The 20,787-nt window shown below is 39.0% G+C and overlaps 1 long non-coding RNA gene across 1 annotated transcript; it reads right to left on the bottom strand.

The window, feature by feature from the left end:
• Positions 1-261: 261 nt before the first annotated feature.
• On the bottom strand, positions 262-20,108 carry LOC116216975. Its single transcript, XR_004160764.1, has 4 exons — positions 19,917-20,108; positions 5,546-5,610; positions 3,965-4,175; positions 262-595 (listed from the first exon to the last, which is right to left on the bottom strand). It is a non-coding gene; the product is annotated as an uncharacterized LOC116216975 (long non-coding RNA).
• Between the last annotated feature and the right edge of the window lie 679 nt (positions 20,109-20,787).

Genomic DNA, 20,787 nt, shown 5'->3' with positions numbered 1-20,787 from the left:
TTCAATTTTGTATCATAAATGTACACAGTCAATAGGAAATAAATGTCCCACAGTCAAATGGTTACAGAGCAAATGCAGTTCTGATGGATTTCAGAGGTTTACAGGTTAGCACGCACCAGTTGAATTTTGCTCAGCATGTTCTGTTTGAGACAAAAATATAAGGACTGGGAGAAAAAAGAAAACAAAACAGTACCGCAATTTACCTCTCTAGTCAGTACTTTGTATAATCACTTTTTAATATATAGGAGAAGTAACAAGTAGTGCAGGAGAAGTTTTGTCATGGGCATCAGTTGGATGTAAAGAAAGCATTGGGTGTCTTTTGTCTCTTGTTCTTGCATCACAAAATATATGTAATTAAACATGTTGGTTGTTTTGGCCTCACTGAATTTTCCAGGTTGCCACCAACATGACAGCTCTTTGTTTTGAATAGGAGTGCCAGAGAGATGCAAATATCTCTACTATCCTGAGCCTTCATGGCTCTGCAGAGATCACAGATCAAATGCTCATACCCTTCTGTTCTTCTTGGGACCAGAGCACTACTGATTCTCCAGCCACTGTGAGCTCTCCTAATTGTGTTACAGATGAGATTCCCAGCCTGAAAAAGGAGAATTGCTCATGCATCATGCAAATTCAAAATTCAGCTGTATAGTATTCACTGCGTTCTGCAAAATCTTTTAAAAAGAAAACAACATTAAGACAGCATACAGATGAAATTTAAAGAAACCAACCCTTCCCTGCTGACAAACTAATTTGCATTGCTCCAAGAAATACAAAATGAAGTAAAATAATTTTATTGCCTTCTTTCATCATTATGCTACAGTACTAATTATGCTTCTCGTTTTCTGAAGTCTGTAATGCTATTTCCTGCCACTGAGTTCTTATTTTTTTATTAACTTAATTCTCAAAACACGTTTTATGCCCCTAGTAAGGACTTGATAACAGTCTATCATGTTGCAATGACACCAGTGGGTAAGTCTTCATCCACTGTGAAGACAGAAATGGCAGAACAATGACTCCTTAGAATTGAAACTGTAGAAAAATGATTAATATTTTCCAAGATGATCAGCATATGCTGCCACAGAGTGAATATGAAATCATTACATTTTAATATGGGAAACTGATGAGGTCTAAGAGCATAAATAATACAAGCCATGCAAGCGTATCTCTGCATGCATATAAAATGCTGGTGTTGCTTGGTGTATGGAAGGTGCTTATGATATGAAGATTTTACTTGCCAGCAATCACTGTTTCCTATAGACTTCAGTAAGACTGAGCTCTCACTGCAAACACTATCTCCAGCACTCCTCAGAAAAAAGTAGGGAATTTCAACTAAGGAACAAGCACACATGCAATGGACTCATTACCATAGCTTTGACAAGCTCAAGGCTTAGCTTGAAACAAAAGGGTCATTGCTGTCCGGTCTGAAAGGTGATAGCAAACAGGCAATAAGGCACATAAAACAGAGGCCTAATAGCAGCCAGCTTGAAGGTGCTTCCTAATCTCTGTTATAAATATATATATATATAAAAATAAAATATTACAGACATAGAGAGTACACCATCAAATAATTAACAGCTACAGAGGATCAGTTCCTCACGGGTATCAAGTTTATGCTAGTAAACAGGGTGCCTTATGGCACTCCCAGTCTCTGGCTTGTTGCAACATGACTTCAGGAAATTGTTCATCTCATCCTTACAATAATATTGTACCTTTGATAGAATGTGAGGAGATGGCTTTAAGTTGAGCCATGGGAGGTTCAGGTTAGATATTAGGAAACATTTCTTCTCAGCAAGAGCGGTGCTGCAGTGGCACAGGCTGCCCAGGGAGGTGGTGCAGTCACCAACCTGGAGGTGTTCCAGAACCGTGTGGATGTGGCACTGAGGGATGTGGGCAGTGGGCACGGTGGGGATGGATGACAATTGGACTAGATGACCTTAGTGGTCTTTTCCAATATTAATGATTCTATTTTTTCTGCATGTGACTTTTGGCAGCTGAGGACTTCTGTATAGAAGCTGTCCCTGAAGCGCTCCTTGGACAGGACTACAAAAAGTGATGTAAATAATTTGCTACTACACTGAGTCTAATGCTTCTGGAGATGTGTTGGAGAGCAACCCTTGGCCATGGAGAAGTGCAGCCCATTTCCTCAGTTTGAATGAAGGGAGACAAGCTTGGAACCAGGGCTGGAGCCTAACAGACGCCAAACTGATAAGAAATCAAAACATTAAGACTAAAGCCTTCATACTAATAAATGTGTATATGCCTAGAGGAAATCTCCAAACACAGGATGCTTGTCACCAGTAAACTTGCACGGTAAAATTTAGTGGTGTGGTTTCCAGTCATTTCAGCATTTGCCACAAGCTTACTTGGAGATGCTGAAAGACATGATGATGGAATTTCTGTTTGCTATTGCCATATTTTTCTCTCCATTAAATGATTACAGGTGTAATTCCCAATAAAACCGTTGGAAATCATTCCCAAATATTTGGCAACAGAAACTCAGCCTTCTGTTCCTTGAAGCCAATGCAGCAATTTCTCCCGTGTCTTTTAATTGACTTTAAACCAGGAGGTTGCTGCTTACATTTTCAATAAGTTGATAGTAGACACTTCTATTTTTAAGAAAAAAATATTTCCTCTGTAAAGTGTAGGACATTGATATTGCTTCAGTCAGTACCAGAGGTGAGGCACATCTTGGGGAGATTTTGTTTGAAGAGCTTTGGCACTGTCCTTCCTGTCCTAGCTGACACCTATGCAAGTGTTCAGCCTCTTCCGTCTGAAGATCACAATGTTAGATTAATTACTGCAGTGATTTTGTCATTTGAGCAGATGCTTTAGAAAGGTTAACTTAGAACATCTGAATATTTTCCCATTTTTCCTATATTTTGTATTTTACTTTGTCCCATTGCTAATTATTTTAAAAGGGGCTTTGTGATAGAAAAAGAGATCTGTCACTGAACCAGTCATTTTTCTGGCAGACTGCTCTGCAAGTAATGCAATTGCTTAAATAAAAATGGCGCAGCTTTAATGTCATAATCTAATCACTCATTTCTCTGCCTTTCATTCTGATAAAGTAAGACATAATGAACTCTTGGTAGATATAGTAATACCCTATAAGTATTTCTATAAGATTTATGTTATTATTGAATATTACTACAAAGATAGCAGGACAAAATGTAATTCTTGCCTTTTTACTCAGTTACTCATTTTGTGATTTTAGGTTCTCCCACCATCTCTGAAAAGAAAGCATCAAATTAACCATTTTAACAAGCACTGTCTAGTTGCACATATGTACCATTCATTTAAATGACTTGTGAAATCAAACAGAGCCTTTCAAATAATGGGGCCTGTCTCCTTTCCCTGAATAATAAATTCAAGGAAGATCCACCTCCCTCTCAGGGCAAGAATGGATGGCTGGAAATGCTCAGGGGAATGAAAGGGCTTAAAGCACAGCACATAAAAGGCTGAGTAGAGAAGCCTTTGAAAATAAATGCAGGCTTCAACAAAAGGTGAGAAAGAAAAGGATGTAGAGAGCATGGCGGACTTCGTTGTAGATATGGTAGTAGATACAGAAGAGGTTGCTGAGGCAGTGTGTAATACCCTGATCGGAGGGTGAATATACTGCAGGTGGTACGTAGGGTGGTATGAAGAGAAAATTGCATTTTGATGAGGGGTACAAGATGTGCAGAGGTTGGCTGAGGTAAAAGGGAAATGTAGAGCCCTGAAAAGGAATAAGGAATCAGGCTGGGAAATGGTACTAATTATCTCAGAGTGAAGTGTTTATATTTCCACTCAATCACAAAATAATCACAAAATGATAAAGGTGAGAGAAAGATAGAGGAGGGACATATTAATATTCTTAAAATGACACAAATGATAAACAAAAACCTCTTTTCCCTTTTCATATGTCTCAGATTCAGATCTAGCTGAAAAATATCAATCTGCAGGGAAACAAAAATTGTCATTTTACCTCAGTTGCACATCTTCTGTGTATGTTGTTTGTATTTGTAGTAGCAGTTGAACTGGAAGGTTCACCGGGAGCGGGGCTGGAGTAGAGTGTAGCCTTCCCAGTGAATGTACACATCCATTTCTCCAGAGAAAGAAGCCACAAACAAATATAGAAGTGATCAAAGAAGACGTTTGGTAAGCTGCTGTGTGCTGTCTTCTTAAATTAGCATCATCTGAGTTCAAAAGGCAAAAAATTAAAAAGCTTTAACGTAGCCATTTTCTCAGATTTTGTTAACAGTAAGCAGCTGATAGGTTAAATGTAATTAAAAAGGAAAACAGCAGAGCTTCAATGCAGTAACAGATTTGAGCTGTTGTAGCTGAAAGAATGATTTGGCATAACGTTGTTAATATTTTTAATTGTGTCAGAGCTAACAAGTTTACAGATGTGTGCTAAAACATCATTGCTGCCTGACTAATTTCCAAACGTATTCACCCACCTCCAGTTATCTAAGCAGCAGCTGAGTCACAAGACTCGCTCATGGATATCTGAATTCTCAGACCTACTGGACCAGATCAGTCATGGGTCTGATCCTGTCTTGTAATGACAACATTTTAAGTTCTATTTTTCTAGGAGAGCTTGCCTTGAGATCTCATTTGAACATTTGATCTGGAAAAATATAAAAATGTCTCTTTCCTTCCATGGTGCATTATTGAGGACCAAATATTGCAGCATTTTATAAATTTAGGATAGGAATCTTCAAGTAAATTTAGCATGAGGGACTATGTTGACGGGCAGGTAGGATAACCAGTGGCATATGCAAGACCTTTGGATGCTGAAGGACAAGGCCCTCTTCTGCAAGTTGGTGCACCATATGAACCATCTTCACATGACATTTCAGAGCCTATCGCCTTGCCCAAATGAGCAGCTGCCATCCTTTATAGCCTGCAGCCTCTGACTCTTACTGCTTGCTCACTTTTTACTTTGGGTAGGGCAAGTCCTCCATGGGCAAAGAGATGATGGAGATTTTATCCTCCAGACCTTCCCAAGATTCCAGATCTTTCCGAGCCTTTGGTTTTCTTGATTCCTGAACTGAGGGGTGACTGACAAATTTCATATTCTCCTTTTTCCAGCCTATTGCACATGCAAATACATACACTGTAAGACTTTGATTGATCTCTGAATAAGTTTTAGAATTCAGAAGAATTCAGCAAATGGACTCATGATCTGGCATGTGGCATGGTGGGGATATGGTTACCTTGTTACCAAAAAGGGAAAGTTCATGGTGTTTGTTCTCTGTGGGAAAAACCATATGCCCTACATTGTTTGGTCATAAAGACATACTTTGACAGAAAGAGTGCTCCTTCAAGGTTTAACTTTGCTTTTTCTGCCCGTAGACTGGAATTAGGTGATGCTTTTGGAGACCTTGCTACCAGGTGATGAGCTTTGCAAACCACACAGATTTGATGCTATCACTCCTAATAATCTCCAGTTATGGCTGCTTTCTGAGCCTTGTATGAACTTCGTGTGAGTATAGGTGAGCCCTTCCATCTGAGGTAACCTGTAGAGACCAGTTCCCATGGTGGCTGCATGCATGCCCCTTACCTCCTGCTATCTCTGTGATTACTGATGCTCCAGGAAAGCAGTGGTGTCCTGGACATTCTTTTGCACTAGGCATGAGGAGACATAGAATGGAACAAAGAGTGATCAAACAGTAAATTCTTTTTGCAATGCCTGTAATGAGAAGAATGAAAAAGTTTCCCAAGATATTGATGTACCATCTTACCCTCTTCTAAGGAGAGGAATGGAGAGCTACCCTGTTGTTGTGAAGCCAATTGCTAAGGTAGGCAGAATGACTGTGACTTAAAAGTACATGATCAGTATCTGCTCTTGAGTACGATCAAGAAATTTTATCAGATGATGATTTTTTTTTCCTTAATTAAAGGTATTTTTTTAAAAAAGAACAACGTGATACTGCTTCTAGTATTACATTTCTGGCTTTCTGCAAAATAGTGAAAAGGAAAAACCTGTTTTTGAAGGAGGGCAGTTTTGTGATAACAAACTCCACTCATACTTAGCTTTTCTGCCGTGCTGTAAATATTTCAGGCTCAAATAAATTTGTGTAGTAGCTGACAGATAAATTGATTTTGCAAATATAAATCTTTGAACAATGTCACTTGCTTTTTATTTTTGAAAGACCAAACAATTTCAAAGATCTGCAGGTCTGAGGAAGGGAAGAAATGGTAACCATCTGTGAAATTTAATTTCCATAGATGCACCAAAGTACTGAATTATTTGAATGTCTATTGCCTGAAGGTTAACTCCTGTTCATTTCCTAAACTCTAAAGAATAGAGTCTAAACCTTCAACTTTACTGATATCTCAGGCTCTGCAGAACTGATAGTCATGAGTTCACCATTTTGTAAACAGACACTTTTGTAGCCTGTCATATAAGTTATTTTCTTTTGTGTTCCAGCCTTGTATATATATCAAACCATGGTCTCATGGGCAGTATGGGCAGAAGCAAGCTTCTCTGATCTTGCTCTGCACTCCATTCTGTACTCCAGCCATGGTCCAGAAGCTGTATGACTGTTTAAGTGAAAACTAGGGAGTATCAGCAGCAATGAAGAGCAACTCTTACACATCTGTAGCTCCCAGTCTGGCCTGAGTCCTGAGTGCATGCAGTTGAGTTTGGTTCTGTCAGTCTTTATCCATGTAGCTGAGTCTTTTGTTATGAAACTCCATCGTGAAAGCTTCAAACATCATCTGCAGTGGATATCCTTCTATTTGCCAGGCATCTTAACTACTACTAGCCATATGGTAAAAATAAACAGAACAGATCTGGTTTAGTTCCACCTGTGATGTAGTACTCAGGATGCCCCAGAATGCAGCAACATCAGTCTCCCTTGCTAATCATCAGGAAGTTAACCTTCAAATTCAGAATTTGGATTGCTTGTTGATAATTACACCTATTTGCTAGCTCATTCATAGAAACTAGAGATGAGAAAGATGCATTAATATCTTTTGCTCCCTGAGTGCAGAACTATTATCTCTACTTGAATCTGAGCCTGGCTCAGTTTTCAGTGCTTTTCAAATTATCCATATAAAAACAGCTCCAGTCTGGAAAGTTAACTGAATAAGTATTCTTTGTTGCAATATTTCATCACTGTATAATGGCTGAATCTATAGCTCATAAAATCATTTGGCTGTTAACAGGGCTGACTAAAGCAGAGCACAGGGAAGAAATGAATGTGCAAGACTTTATGTTTCCATTTTAAAATCTCTTGCCCTATACTGTTCCACAGCTGAACTTTTCTGAAAAGCTTCTGAGGCTTCTCAGTTATAGAGTAGTGTTTGTGATTTGGAGTCTTATCCAGCAAGGAAAGAGATAAGGCTACCACATTTATTCCACTTATTACTTTGTAATGGGTCAATAGAGTATGCGACTATAGATCTTTCAAGCTAGATGGGATCCCAGAAGTCCATTCCTCTGCTGGCTATGACAGCTGGAAAAAGAGAGAGAACTATGTCCTGGAAAAATGACTGCAAGGTAAATTAAAAAAGAAGAAGAAAAAAACAAACACCAAAGCCCCAACAGCTATGTGGCCGAAGACCAAGGATTTCGAGCTGTGTGTAAGAAACAAATGATAAAGAGTGACAGAAAATGGTGGCATTTATAAAATATTCAAGGTCTCTAAAGTCCAGAACAATATTGAATAAAAACTATTTAAATAATCATTTTGGAAAGGGAATTATACCAGCCTAACATACTTTTGGGAGAATAAATTTAATCTGCAAGATCTATAGTTTGCTACATTCTCAAAGCGTTTAATGTACCCGGTTGCTTTCTTTTTTCCCATAGTAAGGAAATTTTGCCTAGTGAGGCTTTGTAACATACCCAGCAGAACTTCTTCCTTTTGTGGTATGATGCCAGCCTGAACTTTTTTTCTAAGAACTCAAACATGAACACTACTAACTAGTAAAGATAACATAGCAAAACTGTAGACTGTGGAACAATGCCGTCATAATAAGATATCAACAGGAACAGAGTTTTGTTAGTAAGCTCCCTAACACATCAAGATAAGATGCATTTTGGGGTACCTCTGAACCTCTGCTGTGTTTATCTCACAAGTTGGTATCAACATGGTTGTGCTGAGACTGTGAGGATGTGCAAAGCCTGGTTGATACAGCTGTGCTGGTAGAAACTCTTAGTGTAACATCACTGCATCAGCAAAACTTCATGAAGTATATAGATATCACATATCTGTGTCACTTCACCACTTTACTGAAGAAAAGTCTTGAACATTCAGCTTCTCTCAGCAGTCCCTTAGGCAGAGGCATGGGTCCTGAGAACAATTCTTGTACCAAGAAAGGGCAAGAGATGGAGGGCTACTGAATTAGAGTGATCACCCGTTTAGTGGGAAGCTTTCCCCGGGAAACCAGCAGTGAACTGTGCAAATTGCCAATGCCTCATTAGGCTGCCACAGTTTCCTTCCCCTGTCAGCTGTAAATTAACAAAAGACAAAGTCTGCTCTGACTGGTTGTACCTTAGTTGGCAAGGAAATAGAGGGGTATAAAGGAAGGAGAGGTGATACAGAAGTATCCCGTGCTCCTAGAGAAGACATGGAAAGGATCTGAGGTGGTGATTTGCAAAAGAAATTCCTTACTGGTACAGTACTACATCTCTCTTCCTCCAAGAGTCAGCTCCTCTCTATATTACAGTTTCAATTATTTTCTGTCCCACTAGGCTTAAATTCTGCATCTCAGCAGCCAAAGTGTGCAGCTAATAAATCCCAAACACCGACAAAGGGTGTGTAGGATTGGGAATCTCAGTCCACAGGATGAACCGAGAAGTAGAAGGTGGAGATGGTGGCTGAAGTCTGCCAAGATTCAGAGGAGCACAGCAGCATGCCAGACCCTCTCTGGATGTGAGCATATCAGCCTGGTAAGTATCCAGTAAGGGGCCCAACCAGATCTGCAGTGCTGTTTCCATGCTGTAGTCTCACCAGTAATGTGACTTCTACTGCAGAACTCAGAAGCATACTGGTCTTCTGAGCCAACACAGGGCAGGGCCTTGGGGACAAATATTAGTGTTTATGTAGTGCACTTCTTTTTTCCAGCAGGCGTGAAAAAAAAGCAGAGTGATTCCAGATCAGAGGTCAGAGGTACACGAAGAGCATCTGTCACTATGACAGAATCGTAAATCATTGTGCTGAAATCCCAACGTGCCCTTTTTTCATTGGCAAAATAGTTCTTTAAAATGAGATATAATTAAGTTGTTTAGGGCGCGTATTGTCTATTTTAAAACTATTTCTTTTTTGGGGAGTGAAAAGTGTAGACGAAATGTACTAATTTTGTTTTCTTGGGTTTTTTTGTTTGTTTGTTCTTAAAAGTTTTAAGACATCATTTAAAAAATAATGTCCATGATTTAACACAGTCACTGAGGGTGCTGCTAGGAATTGTCCCAAGTGAAGATGTTATTAGGAAAATAAATCTGTTTAGGGGAACCTGTTGTTAATAACGGAAACAGTGCTGAAGGCACAACAGCAAACCATCCTGATGTGGAAGGAAGATAAGTGGTAAGAGGCCAGGATGCCTGCCTCGAGAATTCTCCAGTGACCTGAATATCAAAAAGGAAATCCTGCAAAGAGTGAAAGCAAGGGCATACAAGTGAGATGAGTAATAAAGCAGTAGTATAAGCATCTGGGGATGAAACTGAGAAGACTAAGTCACAAAATGAGATACATCTCTCCTCCAGCATAAAATGGAAGAAAAAAAGGTTTTATAAATACCAAGAATTTAGAGGAAGAGAAGGGCAGAGGCACGAATAATGGATACCCAGACTAAAGTAAAAATTTTTACTATTTATTTTGCTATATCCTTTACATGCAAATAAACATTAATGATAGATATTTAACAACACTGTTTTTTTGTTTTGTTTTGTTTTGTTTTAATGAGCATGATGCCAGAATGGAAAAAAAAAACAACCACCAAGTTAAAGGATTTTTGAATGAATGAGATATATGCAAGTCTCTAGAGCTTGTTGAAATTCATTCAATACATACTGAACTCTCAACTTATCTCTGAGAGTTCCTGGAAGAGCAGTTAAGTCACAGGAGCCTGCAACAGCAAAACAGCCTGATATGGCAATGCGGTTGTGATCACACTTGTGATTTTTGGTAATGATGAGAGATCTGACATTGCAACACATGTTTTGCAAATTGTGTTAAAGAAAACACCCATTCAGTTTAAAGCTTTGCTTTTCCTTATGTTTTTCTCTATTGTGGCAAAAATTAATTAAAAAAGAAAAAGAGAAAAGTCTAATGGAAATTGCTCAATAAGGTTTCTTCAATGTGACGCTCATTGCAGGCTCAGATTTGGGCACTATTAGAGAGTCACTGGCTGTGGGCCATGGACTGTATGGTTATAACCATTTCTGCTTTTAAAAATGAGGAACCTAGGGAATTACAGAGAAGTCTACCTAATTTCAGTACCTAGAAAAATAGTGGGATGAATTACCTAAAAATGAACACATACATGAGAAAAATAAAGTGATAAGAAACAGCCAATATGAATTTGTCAAAGTAATCAAATTTTCTTCTTGAAAAAGACAACCAGTTCGGCAGATAAGGAAAAGAAGAAAAAAGTGACTGCATCTTGACTCCAGATGTATCTTGACGTAAGTAAGATTTTTGGTAGTGTCTGGTGTGCTCATAAATGGACTGGAGAAAACTGTCCCATTTATAATCACCTCTAAATCAGTCCACTCTTAAAGAGGAACCTGCACTCTATTGTTGGTACTTGTACTAGGAGGGTGTTGAAGAGAAGTCTTGTACTGATCCTAAGATAGGAAGACAGGAAGTTAAGAGTTCCAATAAAAACTGTAAGAATGTATCAGATTCCATCATCTAAGCCTCTAGATGCCATCATGTAAAGATCTGTAAAATATGCTCGACAGAATTAAAATTCAATTTTTTTAAAATATATTTAGAAAGGTTCTGACACCCAGCATTGAAAAATCGAACAAAGACAGTTGCAGAGGACTACACGGAGGAGGACAAAAACAGAAGCACAACCACAAAATGCCATTGCAGATAAAGATCTAGTGATTAATGAGGGCCATGAATGAGTCAACAGTGTGATGCTGAGGAAAAGAGATAAATGTAATCCTAGATTCTCTTGAGTTGTCTGCTAGCAACACTGTATGTAAGACAGGAGATAATTAGCATGCTCTTTTTGGCACTGGACTCAGCTAGGATACTGTCTTTTAATCTGAGGCAGCATAATTTTACAAGGATGTCGATACACTGGAAAAAGAGAAAATCAACAGAGAAAATCAACAAGGACATGGTTTGGAATAAGTGGATTCCTAAAGAAAAACTGAAAGATTATATGTTTTAATATAGAAAGTTAAAGGTTATGTGGGATTCAGCAGTTTTCAAGTACATTAGAGACTACTACAAAGAGGGTGATAATATCATTTTTCACGTCCATTAAATATGTGGACAGAATATGAAGAGTATTTTTTTATATGACATGATGTGTAGTAACATGTTGTAACTAGAAGAAAAGATTAGTACCAAAATATATTACCCAATAACGTTGTACATTCCATGTCACTAATGTTTTTAGTATAAATCAGAGGGACTGCCAACTACCATTATCAAGATAATTGTGGTCTTCCTTCATAAAGAGAAGATGGATGAGATGAGTATTTCAGTTGGTGGACGAGAAACCTAGAATTACAATGGAGTGCTGAAGTTATTACAAGGTAATCCATAACAAGATTGGGCTTAGAAAGCATTTGAAAATTCCACGTTTAGTACCAGACAGGATCATTAGAACTGCACAGATTGTTCTCCAGACTTTTTTTTTTTCTTAGATTTTTTGTTGCTGTTGATTTGTTCTAACTAACCTCAGGATGAATAGTTACAGTGCTGATTAAAAATTCTGAGAAATAACAGCCTGCATAGTCCCTTGAGTTCCCATCCAACTCTGTATTTCTATGATTCATATGTAATCTACAGTATTTTTTTCATCTGCTGAAGAGCTTTGCAAGCACAAGTTAATTATTAAACTAGCTCTTTTCCCAGGGCAGTTATGACCTAATAATTTATGATAGTGCTAAAATGAGGAATTAAACAAGCATATCCAAAATAAACAGAGATTAAATTGTCTTTGCCAATGGAAAAGGACAAAATCTTGTTTTCATGCCAGTGGGTCTGCAAAACAACAGCACAGATATAGAGCTCAGTAGAACTATCAAGTGAGGACCTCTAAATCTGTGAGAATATCTGAATTTCAGTAATTGTTTTTATTCAAAATTTTAGAATTTCTTTTAATTTGAAAAATTAGACAAATGAGAATGAGAAAAAAAATGTGAGCATTTTGGAAAGGTTGAGAACTGTGAAGGCTTGAATTGCAGCTAAACACTTCAACATTCAAAAACCAAAATGTTGCAGTACACCACACATGTATCTTAGGCAGGGGAACATGATGAACATTATGTAAGCCACAGCCCTCAAGGACCCTAGTATACACAAGAAAATGCCAAACAGAATTACAGTGCAAATAAAGTAGCATCCTGCAGTATGATACATTTTGTGTTACCTCAAAATAAATCTGAAGATCGTACTCCCAGAGGAAAACTAAATAGAACAAAGGCCTGCAGAAAATATGCAGAAAGTCAAACCCACGTAAAACTTCTGATAAACTCTAATTACTGCTTCATATGAAAACAAAAGCCACAAAAACAAACAAACAAAAAGAACAAAAAATCCCAACCGCAAACAAACAAAAAAAAAAAACTACCAGAAGTGTTTTTACAATGGTGTTGATCCAAACATGGCTGTGAAACCCAAAGTGCTTGCAGTTTTCATTGTTTTCATTGCTTCAGTCTAGTAGAAGGCAGTCATTATCTCCAAATATAAGGTCAAGGTCTGGACAAACGCAACCTTCCAGACATTCAGAAATATTTGGATTTAGTGTTCACTGGTTAGGCCATGCTTCAGCATATGTCTGCTTGCCTTTTTGTTCTTTGAAAAATAGATATGACTTTCAGACATCAGAATAACAATTTCATAGTGCACAAGAAGGTTATCTCTTAAGACAAACAGCAGAAATTGTGAATTTTGCTGTGTGAATGGGTAAATACTGGTCTAACAAATTTGGCTAGCTTCAGGTCTACCACTGAATCACTTGTAGAAGAGCAAAATCTTGCTGTAGTTCAAAGATCCTCGGGCAAGCCTGTAAGGTGTCAAGGGCAGGCTAAATCCTGAAGCGAAGAGAGACGAATAGACCTAAGTGAACCAATCTCATCTCAGCTGAGTTTGCTTATGGGCAGCCTCAGTGAAGTGGTCTCATTGCTCAGGCCTGAAAACCCAAAGACAAATGGGCTGGTTAGTAGGCCAGGATGCTGTATTCAATCCAAAGCACATGCCAGCAGCCTAAAGTGTCTTAAGCAGCTTAAATAGCTTTAAGCAGATTTGAAGACTTAGACACTTTAAGCTTATAAAGCAGTTTAAGCTGCTTAAACAGCTCTAGGACTTTAACGAGTGCCCCATGGTACTGCTCCCTGCCAGCTGAGCAAAAAGAGGCTGTGTGCTGTGCCTCCTTCACTATTGCTGGAAAGGAAGGAGCTACAGGGCCATGGCAGATCTTGCTGAGAGTTTGCATAAATACAGACAACTGATATTGACATGTTTTGGCAACAGCATTGTATAAAATAATGGAAAGTGTACTCTCCCCTTATTAGTTCATTGTTTCTCCCTCTTCTGCTGCTATTTCTCTTCCCCAGTCAGCTCCATCTCTTTTTTCCAGATAAAGTCTGGGGATAGCTATTCAGAAAGGTGGACAAATGTGTCTTCCTATGTTGGTAATCTCTCAGGGCTGAAATAACTATGGTACAGTAGCATACCAACGAATGGCTGCTCAATGTCTTTAGAGTTGTCACTATTTAGCGGTAATTCACTACCATCTTAATAACTAAGGCTGTGACGATGACATACTCAAGCACCCGTGCTGACGTGATACTTGCTGCTGAGGATTCTGCTGAGGGATCTGAGCATGCGCCATCTTGTTTTCCTCATGTTGTAGTTCCCTTGTGAGCTTCTTCATTAGGAACATTCTGCTTTTCTCTTTCATATCTTTCACTCGCACATCTCACTTATTGGAGTCATATCCTAATTTCTCTGGTGTTATTTACAAAGAACCCTCAGTTTAACTGGTCCCATGTTTTTTCAAGTTTATGAAGTACCGTTACATGACTTACCACACATGCTCTAAACACAATTTAGCTGTGAAATACAACTGTAAAACTTATACCCAAACAATATGTTCAACAGACTTGAGGACTTAAGCAGGAAGAGGGACCACAGTCAGCGTTACTCACTGGCCTATTTTTTGCTGGTTATCTATGTCATGCATTCCTAAATAATGATGTGTATTGCATTCACAGCGTGTATTGCATTCATAGCATGACCAGTGTGCCATATTTATGCATGCACCCCTTAATGTTTTCATTAAGGGTTGATGTACACCTGCTATTTTTTTTCAAGCAACCTGAAATCATGTTTGTCTCCATTTTTTATCAAAGAAAGCAGTCTCCAACATGAGCTATTTTTAAGTTATCAATGTTTTAAATCTCATTTTCCATTTATCTATCTTTGAGACATTGCTTTCTACAAAACACCTTCTAATACTCTAAATATGATGCCAGTGGGGCTCATTAGCTTGTGAGTGATAGAATTATTTCTGCTTCTTATGTATTGGTTTGAAATGCTCCCATCAGGTGACATTGCTGGCAGTCAATTTAACAGTTTATTAATCAGTTGGTTTGGGAGTAGCGGTCATGTAGGAAGGTGGTTTCCTTGAGTCCTTACCCTGTCTACAGCATCCTGTGTGAGTGATTTGAGACTCACTCTTCTCTAGACAAGCTGCTCATTTGCATCAATGATTAATGATGGGAATTAATTAGGTTAATTAAGGTTAACGATGAGCACAGAAAAGTCGTCTTGTTTGGATTCTGAAACGCTATAGTGAATTCTGAAAAGCTGTATGTAGTCACCTATTCATAACTTACACATTTAGTTCAGAAGACTTTTTTTAGCATCTGAGAAGATAAAAGCCCTTTGTGTTATGGGAGTTTGGGTAGTTTAGGTAGATCTGAAAGAATGTTTTAGTGGTTGAAAACAAGAAAACATGCAACACCAGGCATCAAGTCATGTATACAAGTTTAGATTCACCAAAGACTTAAGCTTAATTTTCAACTGAAATATAGTTTCCTTTTACTTGATGATCTTGAGGGTCTTTTCCAACCTGAGAAATTCTATTATTCTATGACTTCTAGGAAACTTTCATGTGCATTAAAATTAACTTTGCTGATGTAAGGTAATAGTGGCATTGCACATTTTTATACCTTGATAAGCAACTGTGCACAGACCAAAAGAATATCCACTGACTTTGTTGAGCTTAAATGAGGCCATGCATCTGTATAGATTCACCAGTGGAAGAAATTTTTCAGAAATGTGCTTGGGCTGAATCACCAAGTGCTGGCAAGCTGCTGGGGTCTTGTTACTGGACAAATCACCAGGTGCTAGCCCATCACTGAGGGCTGCTGCTCCCGTTACCAGCTGCTCACACAGTAAAAACGTGCGGGCCAGCAGGTTCACCTTTCCTTCCTTCCTTCCCCATACTCAGTATGACAGACTCCTTGATGAGTATTTAGGATTAAAGCTGAGTTCACTACAGGAAAACAGAAGGCTTCATAAGCCAAGTACCTCTTTCACTCTTCTTATCCCAAATCTTTACATTCTCAATAATCTTGCTTATCTTAAGTGAAATGGTAGTTTATTTCAACATCAAAAACAAACTTTTCTTTACGATTTTTCCTAGTTCCTCCTTCCAGCTCAGCTTCAGTGACTAGCTTCTTTGGACAACACAGTGAGCTGCCTGAATCTGTTACATTTATGTGAAGAGTGTTTCCCTAGAGAGCAATGTGAGCCCAGTTCTTTGCTCTGCTGCAAGGTATCCTAAGAGGTGGGCAGAGTTTAAGATTTTAGGAAGAGCGACAGCATTTGCACTCTACCAGTATTAATTTCACACATTCTCTCTTGCATTCTTGATTCCATAATTGGGCTTCATTTCCATCACCACCCATATCCTGCCTTTACACACATTCGTGTGCAGAAGACAGGGGAATGCAGGGTGAGCCAGCCTGACTGCAGGCTGAGTCATCCTGGGAAGGCAGATGTCATATGCCAATTAGGTTAGTAAAGAAGGAAGTGTGCCAGCAAAACAGGTGATCTAAGCGATGCATGGCACCCCACGTGCCAAAATGGATACTGCACAGTGCTGTGCTATAGCTAAGAAATGCAGAGAAGAATACAAATATACATATTCACAGTGGCCTTCAAAACAAAAATTAAAGAGAGAACAAAACTCAGCCCATTTCTTTTCATGGATCCCTTTAACACCAAAGATGATAATGACTCAGTAATGGATTCAGTGGTGGTATAGTATAAACCTCTCAGCATTTTGGTCACTTTTATTTGTGTGTCATTTCTTATGCATGGAGGCTTGAAAAGAAGGATCACAAACACAATTTATGAGTATGCAACAATTATGCTATTTGTTGGGTTATACATGCAGTAAATGTCAGGGACTAATATGCTATTAGCCTAAACACTAATGCACTTACTATCTCTGATGCAGGTACCTGCTGAGTTTCTGCCGGTCAGGCAGATGGTAATCACATGGAGAAGTGTCAGTCTCCACGGCTCCTTGTAATAAGCTGATCCTCAGTTTTGCTGAGTTGTCTTCTGTATTTTTTTTTCTCAAGGTATTATAGCTTTTTCAATTAATAATTTTTCTTCAGTCCCTGAGTGATTTCTACTGACTCAACAGTTTCAATACTATCCTCATTTCAGATCTTTTTTTAAATGTGTCTTGCTTGGTTTAAATTTATGTGCTATCATTCAAAGCTTAGCAACCATTTTGCTACTAATGCAGAGACAGGGTCATAAGGTTGATCTAGGATTCATGTTAAAATAATTCATGTGGGAAAGATCCGCCAAACTGGTGGGAAAGAGACTGGAGTGTTCCTGTTGTTTGACATGCTTCTAAGCACCTTGTTGGTTTAAAAATGTAGGCCTTATCAGATGGCGAAAAGACTTGGAGAAATAGATGCTGACACGAATACCAGCTGAGGTTAGGTGTGCTGCATTGCTGGTGGTATCAGTGGCAGTCTTTGAAATGTAAAGCAGAAAAATCAGAAAGTATGGACTTCAAAAGGAAAACAATTTAAAAATCAATGCTGTAGAGCTGAAAACCAAACAGTGCTGTGCAATATTCTGACTTTAGCCATGCACAGACTTATATGGAAAAAAAATTTGCCATGAGGATAATTCACCACTGGCGCAGGTTGCTCAGAGCGTTTTTGGCTGTCTCCATCCTTGACAGTTTTCAAGATGCAATTGAGTGAAGCCTTGAGCAGCGTGGCCTGCATGGCCTGTGGGTCCATGCTCTGCATTGACATTGTTTTGAGTAGGAACTGTTGGACTGAATACCTCCTGAGACCCTTTCTATCTAATATGATTTGGTGATTCTGTGCTTTAAGTTGCCCTTGGAGCCCAGGGAGGTGAAGAAATGGTGTTGAGAGAATAGCCCGTGTGACATTTCCCACAACTTAGTCTCTATAAGATCTAGCTGCTGTTGCAAGGTGACCTTGCCCCTCAACCAGCCCTGTTCTGGCGGTGTTAACTTCTCTTCTCTGAGCTAGTAATGTTGGCCCTTGTCCAGTCACCCTGTGAGCTGTTTCAGCTCAATAACCTGACAGAAGCTGATAAGTTTCTTTGGAACTGTTGGCTTTTTGCTGATTTAGTTAGCTGAATGATTTCACTGAGAGACAGATGAGCATCATAGCATAAGGAGGAGGTGGGAACGTGTGGCTAAGATTGGAAGGAGTTTAGGTTGGGCAGGGCCCTTTCAGTGGGAGTGAGCCATTAAATTTTCCTTGCTGCCTCATGAGACAATGTGATATATCTGCAGCAGCTTCAGTTCAGGCATAACAACAAATTGAGTAAGTCCAAACAGGGATGTATCATCAAGTAAAAAACTCAGAAATGAAAACTCTTTAATTCCAAGGGGGTGAAAAATGTGGAACTGTGCAAAATGGAGCATGGAAACATAACAAACAGTGAAAAATAATGTTCAAGGAAAGACGAACAGAAATATATGAGACCTAGCTCTTGAAGCTGAATCTCATGCCATGTTAGGAAACCACAGATCTTGTTTACCGAGTTACAAAAATCCTGTGTGGCTAGTTTAAACAGGAAATGGTCTGATCAGAAGTAAAGATAGGGAAATGCGTACAACAGAGATAATACAGGTGGGCAAAAAGTCTTCAATGGGACTCAGCCCAACCTTGACACTAGATTCTGCTGAAATGTGATTTCAAAGAACAGGAGATTGCTACTGGCTTAGCAGTAGTATCAGTAAACCAAGTCATAGTCCAATAGGTAGCAATGCAATGACAGATTACATGCTTGCAGCAGAAATCCTAAAAGCCCACAGTGTCACTATCAAAATAAATTTTGTAAAAGATGTTGAGTAAAATCTGAAGGAAAGGTAACATTTGATGTGGGAGAACGTGAAGTTGTTAGAATATTTTAAAAAAGAGACTGGGAAACTCTTTCTCTTCCCTATGCTATAGGGGAGATCTATCACAGTGAAATGCCATACAAGATGATGCAGATAATAAATGCAAAACTGGAGAACAGTCTCTGGACTTGGGCCCAGAAAACTGAATAATCACACAAAAGAGTATCCTGAAAGAATACATGCAAGGAGAGGCTTTGCTCATCACCAGTTTCATTGATTTTCTGAGGTTACTTAACAGCGGCCTTCAGAACACCTTGTGGAACTAGAGCCCTCAGCTCATTCTCCATCCTCACGGCCTTGTAGAGAGGAATGGATGGTTTGTCTGGGAGTTCTGCTATGTGATAGACAGTTTCACTTTGAGGGCTGCACTTGTTTTCTGTTGTTGTTAAGCATTTATAATACATAGTTAACATGTAGGCATTTACAGAAGTAGCAGCAGACCATGGCTGGATTACACATATCTTGGAAGCATAAATTGTGCTAGTAATGTTTTGTTACTGAGCCACAGACCTAAGGGAAAAAAAAAAAAAACCTAGTGAAGATGTATAACCTAGCAAAAAGATAGTAAACTAGGCAGGATTAAAAATCAGTTATCAAAGCAAGCATTCCTGAAAGCTTAGTTCTAAGCATCAAAGTCATGTTAGAAAAATACAAATCCAGGAAAGTAGAACAGCTTGCCTGCCTTGTCCATATCCTACTCATGAATAATAAGGAAGGAACTGACAGCAAGGCTAGGAAGATCTTCCACTGTTCACCTCGTTTCAACCCATGGAAGTCAAAGATACTGAGTCCCAGAACAAAACCAAGACTTTTAGAATTGTTACCTACATGTAATTCTAATGCTAAAATAGACCTTGAAAGGTGAAGACATCATAAGTGCTAGGAAAATAGATGCCTCAAGACAAAAAGTGCCCATGCGAAGGTCTAAATATTGGGCTCTATCATCAGCTTAGGGAGTTGAACAGCCTACCATCTTTCACTGGTCAGCAGGGAACACAGAATGTATTTGGTGTCCAGTCTCTGAATGGCAGTCCCAAAGAATGCCTCATAAAAGGATCAGCTGGAGACCAGTGTGTGTGAAGAAGATACTCACAAGAGATCTTAAAAAGACCCACATTGCAGGAAGAACAGTGATCAATCTCAACTGCGTCCATTAGAAACACCAACAAGTGATAGAAATGCAAGACACTAGCTTTCACTGTGTATTACAGTCTTGCTGTAGAAAGAAGACAGTAAGAGTAAGGTAAGAGCTGCTAGAAAATGAAATACATTCCCTCTAATTGCTTTGCTTTCTCCATGAAACTACTTGCATTAGCTACCTGTTTTATTAGTGGCCACTGTGGGTAGTAGTTGCAAACTGTACTGAAGGGAAGGAAAATAAAACTCTCACTCCAGAGAAGCAGAGGGCAGCTGATGTCCAGGCTAAAGCACTCTGCCAGGAGCCTGTTGCCAAGGCACTGCTGTGTGATTGTTGCAGTCATAATAGTCTGGGGAGAAAGTCTACATGCCAAGAGGAGCTGGCAGGAGTGGGACTCAGGTAGGTCATACCACAGTGGAGATTACATGATGCTCAATTAAAGGGTTTTTGCCATTCATGTATCTTCAAAGGTACCCAATTCTTCCTGGCATCATAAGCAATGATGGTTGTTTTCTATTACCTAGGCTGAATGAGGGATCTTTAATGAAACTACGTTGCATCTCTCTATATTATCTGTTCTGCTGTTTAATCATTAATATTTGGGTGTACAATCTGCTGCTTATCTAAAAGGTCACTAACATCTATAAAACAAGTAGTCCGTTTTTGAGTTATCAACCAGGTTGTATCAGTTGTTTCAGCTTCAGTTCAAGCTGAGATATAAATATGCTTTTTGAGGTGATGTAAGTGTAAGAGGTGCACACAGAATCACACAGAATGGCCCAGGTTGGAAGGGACCTCAAGAATCATGAATCTCCAACCTCCCCGCCACAGGCAGTGCCACCAACCTCCCCATTTAATACTAGACCAGGCTGCCCAGGGCCCCATCCAAACTGGTCTTGAATACCTCCAGGGTATTGCCCTGAATACAGGAAGGTTCCAAAGCCAGAATATGCTACAATTCCTAGCCATATTCTAGCTAAGGTTTAACAGAAAAACAAAATTTCAATGCTTTTTTTCTTTTTCTTTTTTTTTAAGTCCAAACTTGGCAGTCT

Source organism: Meleagris gallopavo, chromosome 1 (assembly GCF_000146605.3).
Source record: "Meleagris gallopavo isolate NT-WF06-2002-E0010 breed Aviagen turkey brand Nicholas breeding stock chromosome 1, Turkey_5.1, whole genome shotgun sequence".
Classification (NCBI taxonomy): domain Eukaryota; kingdom Metazoa; phylum Chordata; class Aves; order Galliformes; family Phasianidae; genus Meleagris; species Meleagris gallopavo.
The sequence above is the reverse complement of the archived record's forward strand: the minus strand, read 5'-3'. Positions and strand labels throughout refer to the sequence as shown.